The sequence below is a fragment of the Mus pahari genome, chromosome 4, assembly GCF_900095145.1.
Source record: "Mus pahari chromosome 4, PAHARI_EIJ_v1.1, whole genome shotgun sequence".
In the NCBI taxonomy this organism is placed as follows: domain Eukaryota; kingdom Metazoa; phylum Chordata; class Mammalia; order Rodentia; family Muridae; genus Mus; species Mus pahari.
In genome coordinates this window covers 104474238-104483961 of record NC_034593.1, presented here as the reverse complement: position 1 = coordinate 104483961, position 9724 = coordinate 104474238, and positions in this window count along the sequence as shown.

Below are 9724 nucleotides of genomic sequence, written 5' to 3'. Positions count from 1 at the left end.
CACACACACACACACGACAGAATAACGTTTGTGACCTAATGTATTTCTAATCTTTGTAATAGTACCTGTGTCCTGACATGCATGACTTCGATAAAATGTTTCTTATCTTATTTAATTTTTGCCATGGATATTTTATCTTAAATGGTCTATTTCGCTCACAACATGAAAGAATGTTTTATAAGGCAATATTTAATTCCTTAAGATAGCCTCAAAAGTTAAAGTGAGCTTCAAGCTCATGTGCAATACACGTGGTAATTACGTATTTGAGCCACCATAAAATCATTAATAAAGAAATGACAAAATAAATAATTAAGGAAGTATCAACAATGCAAAACACACGTGTTTGCGGCTGCTGGTTCTTGGAGTTTTCCTGCCTGTGTCTATACTGGCTGACGGCTTATCCTTGGTTCTTAGTCACAGCTACATGTGTAAGCAAATATATAGGCAGGCAGATTTTTAAAAATAACATGTAGATTTTGTGCGAAGAAAGCCTTTTGTGACCTTTAAGAACAGAGTATTTGAGGCCAGGCATGGTGGCACATTCTTGTAATTCAAGGCCAGCGGGCTATATACCAAGATCCCATCTCAATTAACAAACCAAAAAAAATGAACATAGATTTCCAAGGAGGCGTAAGGGCTCGGGTCCAGAGACCAGCCTGGATTCCATAAGAACCTGTCCCTCGAAACCAACAAAAGAGTGAACACTCTAGTTATTTATTTAGTGAGTTAATCTTTCAGGGAGTTGACAGAGCGGGGTCCTTCGAAGGTCTGCCCAAAGATAACAGCTGTGCACAGGGCCATCTGAAAGCTGGGCTCATGTGTCAGCTCCTGGACTGATGTGTCAGCTCCTGGGTTGCGATAGTTAAACCAGCTGGGGGCTGCTCAAGAGCTTTATCTCTGTTTCCTTCCCACACAGCTGTGCAGGCATGCAGTGATACATCTCCTAGTGTACTTCTGGGTGCTATCCTGGTTTTACAAATACCATCTTAAGAAGCCTGAAACCCTTGACCATGCAGCTCCCAGGAAAGACTTTGTTGGCTTTTCGCTCTGTCTTCCCTCATTGAGTTTCCTCGCGGATGCTCTCCTCTCTCATTCAGCCCCGATAAGATTTTTTTTTTTTTTATCATGCAAGCTTTTTCTGACCTGAATGTATAAGTAAGAGTAGCACATAAAAGACTGCTTTAGTTGGATAAAGCGTATGGTCTCCGTCTGGTACGATATTGTAAATGCCTCCCAAGGCATGGAGACGCGCGCTGAGTGGACTGGTATTTTCAGATTTCCTGTGACTAGCAAGGTACGGAAAGTCTTAGAGGCTCATATTGTCTCCCGACTTCCTGAGGCAGTTTTCCTAAGCCATTCTACCTCAGCCAGGCCGTGAAACGTAGCCTGCTCATACATCACTGCTTCTTGTTAGTTAAAAATCCAGTCTAGAAGATTCTGCGCCAGCCTTGCTCTCTCTTTCTTCAACTTAACTCCTGTAAAGGGATTTTAGGGAAGCCACAATTTTATTTTATAAAACTTCTCCTGTGGGATGTGATTCTGAAATTTTTGAAAAAGAGAAGCTTAGGCTTATTTTTTTTTTTGAAATGAATGACTGGAACATTTATTTTATTCGTGGTTCTGCCATTACACTGAATGGCTATTCTGGTATAGCTTAAGTTTTATCGTCTATCATCTACTAGAATTGTGAGTCATGTGTTTTTAAAAATCTATTTGTGAGATTATAATTGCTTCATTTTACCCCTCTCTTCCCAGCTTCCAGACCTTCTCGTGTACCCCTTCTGAGGAGTCATATCCTTTGCCATGGCTGTGTTCACAGACTGTAACAAGAAATGTATGTCACAGTTCTCTTTTATCCATAAAGCTTGTGCCCTGAGTTTGAATGACTTGATTATTGCTTGCAGCGCTAGCATTAGAACTCAGGGTCTCATGTACGCTAGACAGACACTGACTTACACAGACCAACTGAGTTACACACCAGCCACAAGAACCCAAGCTTTGGATTGATAGTAGGTTAGCATTTACTTGACAAATGGTTATTCTTTCAAATTTATTCTCATAATGTTGTTATTGTTGTCTGGATCAGCTCTACTGAAGTACTGCGGCCTTTTTTTTTTTTTTTTAATGGCTTGAGCCTTAAGTAGCTATTTGTTTATGAAATCTCTCTGATTTGAAACTTTCCCTATGAAAGAGGGAACTGCATGCATCTGGGCCACAGTTTCCTCCATCTCAAAAGGAGACTCAATAATAATACCTCCCAGTGATGTCGTTATTGTGCATTGAATGCATTTGCTCATTAAAACAAGCAATAAGAGTTCTTAGTATTTGGTAACTGAGCAATAGTCTACATGGAGTTTGGTATCATCATTGCCTTTGATATCTTTTTCAAAGGACTAAAATATTTTACAGTGGTCACTTGAATGAGTTGCTAGATTATGGGAGTGCTACCATATCCTAGTATCTACATATTTTGTCCTTTTTTTTTTTTTTTTAAAGTTTTAGTTTTATTTGTGTATGTGTGTTTGTCTTTGTGTGGGGATGTAATCTGTTGCGGTGCCCATGGGGGGTCAGAAGATGGTGTCAGATCTCCCGTAGCTGAATTTATAGGTGGCGATGGACAGCCTAGTGTTGTGGTTGTGAACCAAATCCAGACCTCTGAAAGAGCAGCAATTGCTCATCCATCTCTCCAGTCCCTATATTAAGCTGAAATCTTACTTGTTGCTTTACAGCGCAGGCTGTCCTCTAGCTCATCATCCTCTTCCTACCCCTGTGGGTGTGGGCTCCTGCCTTCAGTCTCATTAACTATCTTCACCATGATGTTTCTTTCAGCCCTTACACAGTCCAGTTCAAATCTCCTCACCAGTAAATAGCTGAGTTCAGAACAGAATTAGAGTGTCTCATTCAAAGTTAAGAGACAATTACTATGCTTTGCACAAAATGGCTTTTTATCAAGAATCTCAACAGACATCGACTCTTCAAATGACAAGAGACTGACAAGAAATGGAAAGACGTTGAAGCATAAAAGGAAGAAAAAAGTTTGAAAAGGCTAACTCACGGGGCTGTGTACAAAACTGAGACATTTCCAAAGGAGCAGTCATTCTGTGATTATTAATTTTCTTCCTTCTAGACTGACTAATGAACGGCATTTTCTGTTAATCAGTTTTTCAAAAGTTTCTGTTGCAGCTCTGTTGGTAGTGCTGTGACACGTGTCTCCTGGGAACAACTCTTATTATTAACCCTTTGAGGTCCTCAGGCAGTTTCAGTTTCTTCGAAGTCTTGTAACTGTCATCCAGAAAACTGAACCATTTTCTCTAAATGTATCATCTTCTCTAGTTAGCCTCACAGACACACTTGAATCTCTGACGTCTGGATTGAGTGAAGAATTCACACATGGGTCTTACTTAAGGTACATAGCAAGGCTTCTGTTCCTTTTGGAATTTTACTCATGTTTGTGTGTGTCTGTGTGTGTTTATATATGTATGTATATATACATAGCTGAGGGGTTAAAATAAGAAGAGAGGTCAGACAATTGACAGGAAGTGGGCAAACTGTTTCAAGTAGGAAGAATATTGGACAAAACTAACACAGTAAAGAGAGACAAAGGAAGAAGTGGGGCCCCACTATAAAGGAGGGGGGGAGAGTCTTTAAAAAGTTGACTAGGTTTCAAAGTAGATGCTATTGAAAGGGTGGATGTGACATGCGTCTCCTGGGTACGACTCTTATTATTAACCCTTTGAGGTCCTCAGGCAGTTTCAGTTTCTTCGAAGTCTTGTAACTGTCATCCAGAAAACTGAACTGCCAGAAAACTGGCAGGCTACTGCCATGGTAACCTATAAAGAAACCAGGAGTGACAGTTGCCCATTTCTTAGAGGAAAAACCGCTGAGGGTTCAGATACGTTTTCTGGTATACAGGAAAATGTAAAGCTGGATGTCTGGATGGTTTTAAGTGTTCATTCTGTGATGTTCATTGACCAGGACACTGGTATTTGGGGGTACTTTTCAGATGGTCATTATACTTCAATCTAAAATTACAGGAGAATCAAGAACATTTGACTTCCAGCTTGCTAAGCCCTGTGCAGTATTCATTCATTCATTCATTCATTCATTCACTGTTTTTAGCATACCACAGATGGTCTAAAGTCTTTCATTTTTGTCTTTGTAAAGAGAGTTGTTGTGTTTTTCTCCTAATTAAAGTCATAAAACCTTTACTGGGCAATCTGGACTTGTAACACAGAAGAGATGAATGAGGTCTATTCCCTCAAAGCTTACGGTCTAACTGAGACACATAGTTTTGGGTTTAGAGCAACAAGATAGAAATTTGCACAGCATGTGATGAAATTGGAAAGTCAGCAGAAGCAAGGAAAAAAAAATTAGGGAAAGGCTTTGTTCAGAAGGAAAGTTTGCAGGCAGCGAGCCATTCCTACTAATGTAAGAGTTTCCTAATGTGCACACACATGTCAGCCATAGGCATGTGTACTCTTCCCCACACATGTCAGCCACAGGCATGTGTGCACTCTTCCCCACACATGTCAGTCACAGGCATGTGTGTACTCTTCCCCACTGCAGGCGCTTGCAAGGCGCGGTATATCATAGGGCTGAACTGTAAACTCATGGGTCATGTAGAGGAGAGGAATGGGCTCATCTAAACCCTTGGAAGACCTTGAACAGTGAGAAGGCAGCACTGTCTGTCATCTTCTCCAATTCATAAAATTCATAAAGATAAATAAGCTGCAAACTAAAATCAATATTAAACTGCAAAGTGTCGAAAATCAAACAAGGCTCTGATTTATTTTTTTAACTGAGATGACTAGATTGAGGCACTTAGAAAGGCATTCGTTACTGTTTTAGTTGCTTTTCTACCACTGTGACTACGGCTGCAACAATGCACGGTGACCAAAGCAACTTATATGAGAGTTTATTGTGGCTTACAATTCCGGAGGGTAAGTCCATGACCATCATGGTGAGCATGGTGGCAGGCAGGCAGGCATGGTGCTGGAACTTGCATCTGATCACAACATGAGGGGGAGAGAGACAGAGAGAGTTAGAGGGTAAGAGAGAGAGAACTCACTAAAATGGTGCGGACTTTTGAAACCTCACTGTCTGCACAGTGTCTGACCTCCTCCAAAAAGGCTACACCAATCTTTCTCAACAGTTTCATCAACCGGGGGCCAGCTACACAAATATATAAGCTTATAGGGGGAGGGCATTCTCATTCAAACAATTAGCATATGTTAATTATATATAATAGTGGGTTTCATTGTGGCATCTTTGTGCTCATCTCTGCATAGAATATATTTTGATTATATTAACCCTTCATGATCCCCATCTTCCCCCCTAGTCCCTGCTTCTATTTTTATGTCTTTTTTTCTGTTTGCAGATGTGGTGTGTGTTGGGGGGGGCAGGGGAAAGAACACAAATAAGTTTCATCTGGGACACTTACAGAAGCATAGACACCTTACTAGTGCCCAAACCACTGAAGAAATGTCTCTCTCATTTACATGCCATTCACAGCCTATGAATACTCAGGGGGCGGGGCAGAGTCTCAAGAACCCTTCCTTGAGGTATTAAGGAGCTGAGACTGACCTATTAGGCTGTGGAGTTATGGTACCTGAAGACTACCTTGCCATCCCAGCGTCACAAACTCTGGCACACACCAAAGCGAACTTCGGCTAAGAACTTCTGTTCTTCACAGTGGAATATAAACTTGGTTCCCCATCTTTCAGTTATCAATCATACGATCAGATTGTGTTTGATGTCAGCATGAGGTATTAGAGAAACGGGGTGAACACTGCAGCAGACATTGCAACCTCATGGAATTATTTTTGTGAGGAAAAAAGTATACTGAAGTGTGAATGATGGAATATGGGGAGCTTGATCTGGTCCAGAGGCCAGCTCAGTTTAAATATCTCGAGGGACTTGCTGCTCCTGGTACCCACCAGCACTCTCAGAAGCCACACTCCATTACACCTTTCTCCCCCACTTCCAGATCAAGGTCACACCCTTCCTCCCACACGCAAGCCAAGGTCACACCCGTCCCATACTCCCCACCTCTCAACCCTCAGGCAGGCCACTGCAGGTCACCCACTGTACTTCAAGTTTCACAGCACTCAGAATGGTTGGCTTGCATCTCAGTTGGATTTCTACCTCTTCCCAATCCTGAGTAGGCCCCCTCCTTTGCATGGGTGTTGACCCTAGCACCACTCCCTGGTAAACATCCGGAACGCTAAGCTCTGCCTGAATCTGCTTCCTGGAGTGTTTTACAGCATGAAAAGCCTTGATGAGTCAGATAGTGAAAGGTACTGGGTGGCTGAGGTAGTCAGGGGTGGAGCTAAGAAGCATGGGCCGACCTCAGTGACGGATAAGGATCTATATTAAAGCATTGACCAGAGAAGGAAGCCTCTGTGTGTGGCTGTAGTGTGGACTGAACAAACGGAGGACGTGCCATGAGGTCTAAACCCCAAGTGTTTTCCAAATGTATTTTTTTTTCCGGGTAGCTGTAGTGCATATGCCTGTCTGAAAGCATTACCATAAACCCATTTTATACAATTAATATGTACTACCAAGTGATTCTCTTCTTCTAGATACTAATGATACAGATTAAGATGCCCGACTTCTTACGTCTTCAGATCATTGCTTTTCATCCTTTCCTCCTTACCAACCGAAGCTGGTGAACCCACACCATGGCTTATGCAGCTACAGTCCTGCGAGATAACATTCTAGAATTACGTAGCACCAGCTTTTCAAGATATCCCGGGAGGGAGAGTTGTGAAAGTGACTTTGGTGATGATAAAAGACAAACTGATGAGTGCTAGTGGAAAAGATTAAGATAAGTCACTGGGCTCTTGACCTCTACACATCAAAAGAAGGACACGCCCTCTCCCAGATGCTGAACCCACTCCACGGCTTACACAGCTGTAGTCCTGTTTCTTATTTTGATGTGTCACCTTAAGTCCAAGATAGATGTGGGTGCAGTCATTATACCAGCACAGTGCATCTGAAGAAGAATAAAGTAACCCATCAAGACTCGAGCTTTGTCAGGGTTTATTGAGTATAACTGTCATCTTACAACCGGTACATATCCAAAATGTACAAGGTTGGTAAGTTTTAATGCATGCACACATCTTTGAGACTGTCAGCAAGAGTCAAGATGACACATCTTTCTGACACTCCAGAGGATTTTCTGTGTCCCCTTTGTCACTCCTTTTTCTCTTGCTTCCCTTTCCTCTCCCATGGCAAAGGCTTCACCCTCTTTGTGTCTCTCCAGACAGCTTTACACTGCCTAGAATTGATAAGAGTGTAAGCACGCATTGTGCACTATTCCACATCATGGCATTGTGTGCTATTCCACATCATGGTCTTCTTCCCAGTGTAATACTTTTAAAAACCAGATGTCAAGTGTTTTGTTGTGCAATATTTTATATGTTATCAAACATTATACATGAGAAATCTTGCTTGTGTTATATGTTATATATAACTAATGCAAATAAAAAAAAGTGTTCCTCTATTTTCAAACACAGTTTTATTTGTGTGTGTGTGTGTGTGTGTGTGTGTGTGTGTGTGTGTGCCTGTGTTAGCTCACATGTATCATGTGCATGCAGGGGCCTGGAGAAGCCGGAAAGAGGGGCTGGATCTGTTCAAACTGAAATGATAAGTAGAACTGCCCCATGGGTGCTAGGACCCTCTGTAAAAGTAGTGTGAGCGTTTAACCATCTTTCCAGTCCCCACTCAACTGTGATGGTTTGCCTATGCTTGGCCCTGGGAGTCGTACTATTAGGAGGTGTGGTGTTGTTGCAGTAGGTATGTTACCGTGGGCATGGGCTTTAAGACCCTCCTCCTAGCTGCCTGGAAGCCAGTATTCTCTTGTTAGCCTTTGGATGAAGATGTAGGACTCTCATCTCCTCCAACCTTACAACTGCCTGGACACTGCCAAGCTCCCACCTTGGTGATAATGGACTGAATATCCATTATCCATTACCAGTGGGGACTGCAAGCCAGCCCCAATGAAATGTTACTCTTATAAGAGGTGCCTTGGCCATGGTGTCTTTTCACGGCAGTAAAACCTAAACTAAGACATCAATTTTTTAAGTATATATATTTATTGCATATTGGACTAAATAACTTTGATTTTGCAACCAAAGCAACTTTCTTTTATAATTATAAACCCCTGATAAGCAACTTGTGACACTCCCTGGCAAGTTCAATTTTTAAGGGAAAACAAAATATTTGATAGGAGACTCTCCTCTCACTGAAACCTGTGCCTAAATAACCTAGGAAGAAAAGCAGATGACAAAGAGTGGCTAAATCGATGTGGAAAAGCCAGAGCGGTGGGTGTTACCACAGGCTTGTGAGCCCAGCACCGGCAAGGCTGAGGCAGCAGGGCTGGGAGGTTAAGGCTGACCTGAGGTACACAGCAAAAAAATCCTTTCTCAAGACAAATTAATTGTAAAAAGTTTAAAAAGAAAGAATAGATGGTAGAGAACAAGAGACAATATTCTTAGTGCTCTGAAATAATCAGATAACATGGGTGCTGACTCCTCATCACACACATGTGACCCCCACATATTCTCTCTCCCTCTCCCTCCGCCTCCTCTCTTTCACACACACACACACACACACACACACACACACACACACACACACACACTTCCCCCCCCCCTTTTCTAAATTACTTTTGGCTGATATGTATTGACAGTAATTGCTTTCACATTGCCATCTTATCTCTAGAAAGGGTGGAAACCAAAGATGGTTTTAATAATGTCACTATTCGGTTACGCCTGTGAACACGCAAACCTGGGGGCTGTGACTACAAGTCAGATGTGGAGTGTTTGTCCTACACACATACATGAACAATACCTTGGATATGATCCCTCACACTGTAAAGAGAGAGGGAGAAGAAAAGGAAAGAGAAAAAAGGAATAGAAAGAAAGAAAGAAGCAAATTATCTTATAACCTATATATACATATTTATTATTCAAACTTGTTAGCCCTGTTAATGAGCACAGTCTGGGGGAGGGCATTTTAATGTCTTGGTCCCACAGGATATAGTACAATGTATCCTGTGGTTAACTCACAGTAGATGAAAAGTCTCAACTATTTGGCATTTAGTGATGATACAAAGTGTACATTTGTACACCTTGCCAGCTGCCGCTGCCTCCTCCTCCTCCTCCTCCTCCTCCTCCTCCTTCTTTGAGACAGGGTTTCTCTGAATAGCCCTGGCTGTCCTGGAATTTACCTTGTAGACCAGGCTGACCTTGAACTCAGAAATCCGCCTGCCTCTGCCTCCACCTTGCCATCACTAACCATATTTTTTATCCATATTAACTCCTGTGCATCACATCACATAGCAAGTACAGAATCCCTTCACCTTGGTCTTGGTCCAGCCAGGTATCTTATGGCAGCTGGGAGTTTTGTGGGGTTATACTTCAAGTTTTCTTTTCTTTTCTTTTCTTTTCTTTTCTTTTCTTTTCTTTTCTTTTCTTTTCTTTTCTTTTCTTTTTTTTTTAGGGAGGAAAGGGTTTATTTGGCTTACACTTCCATACTGCTGTTCATCACCAAGGAAGTCAGGACTGGAACTCAAGAAGTTCAAGAAGCTTTAATCCCAGCACTTGGGAGGCAGAGGCAGGCGCATTTCTGAGTTCGAGGCCAGCCTGGTCTACAAAGTGAGTTCCAGGACAGCCAGAGCTATACAGAGAAACCCTGTCTCAAAAAAAAAAAAAAAAGAAGA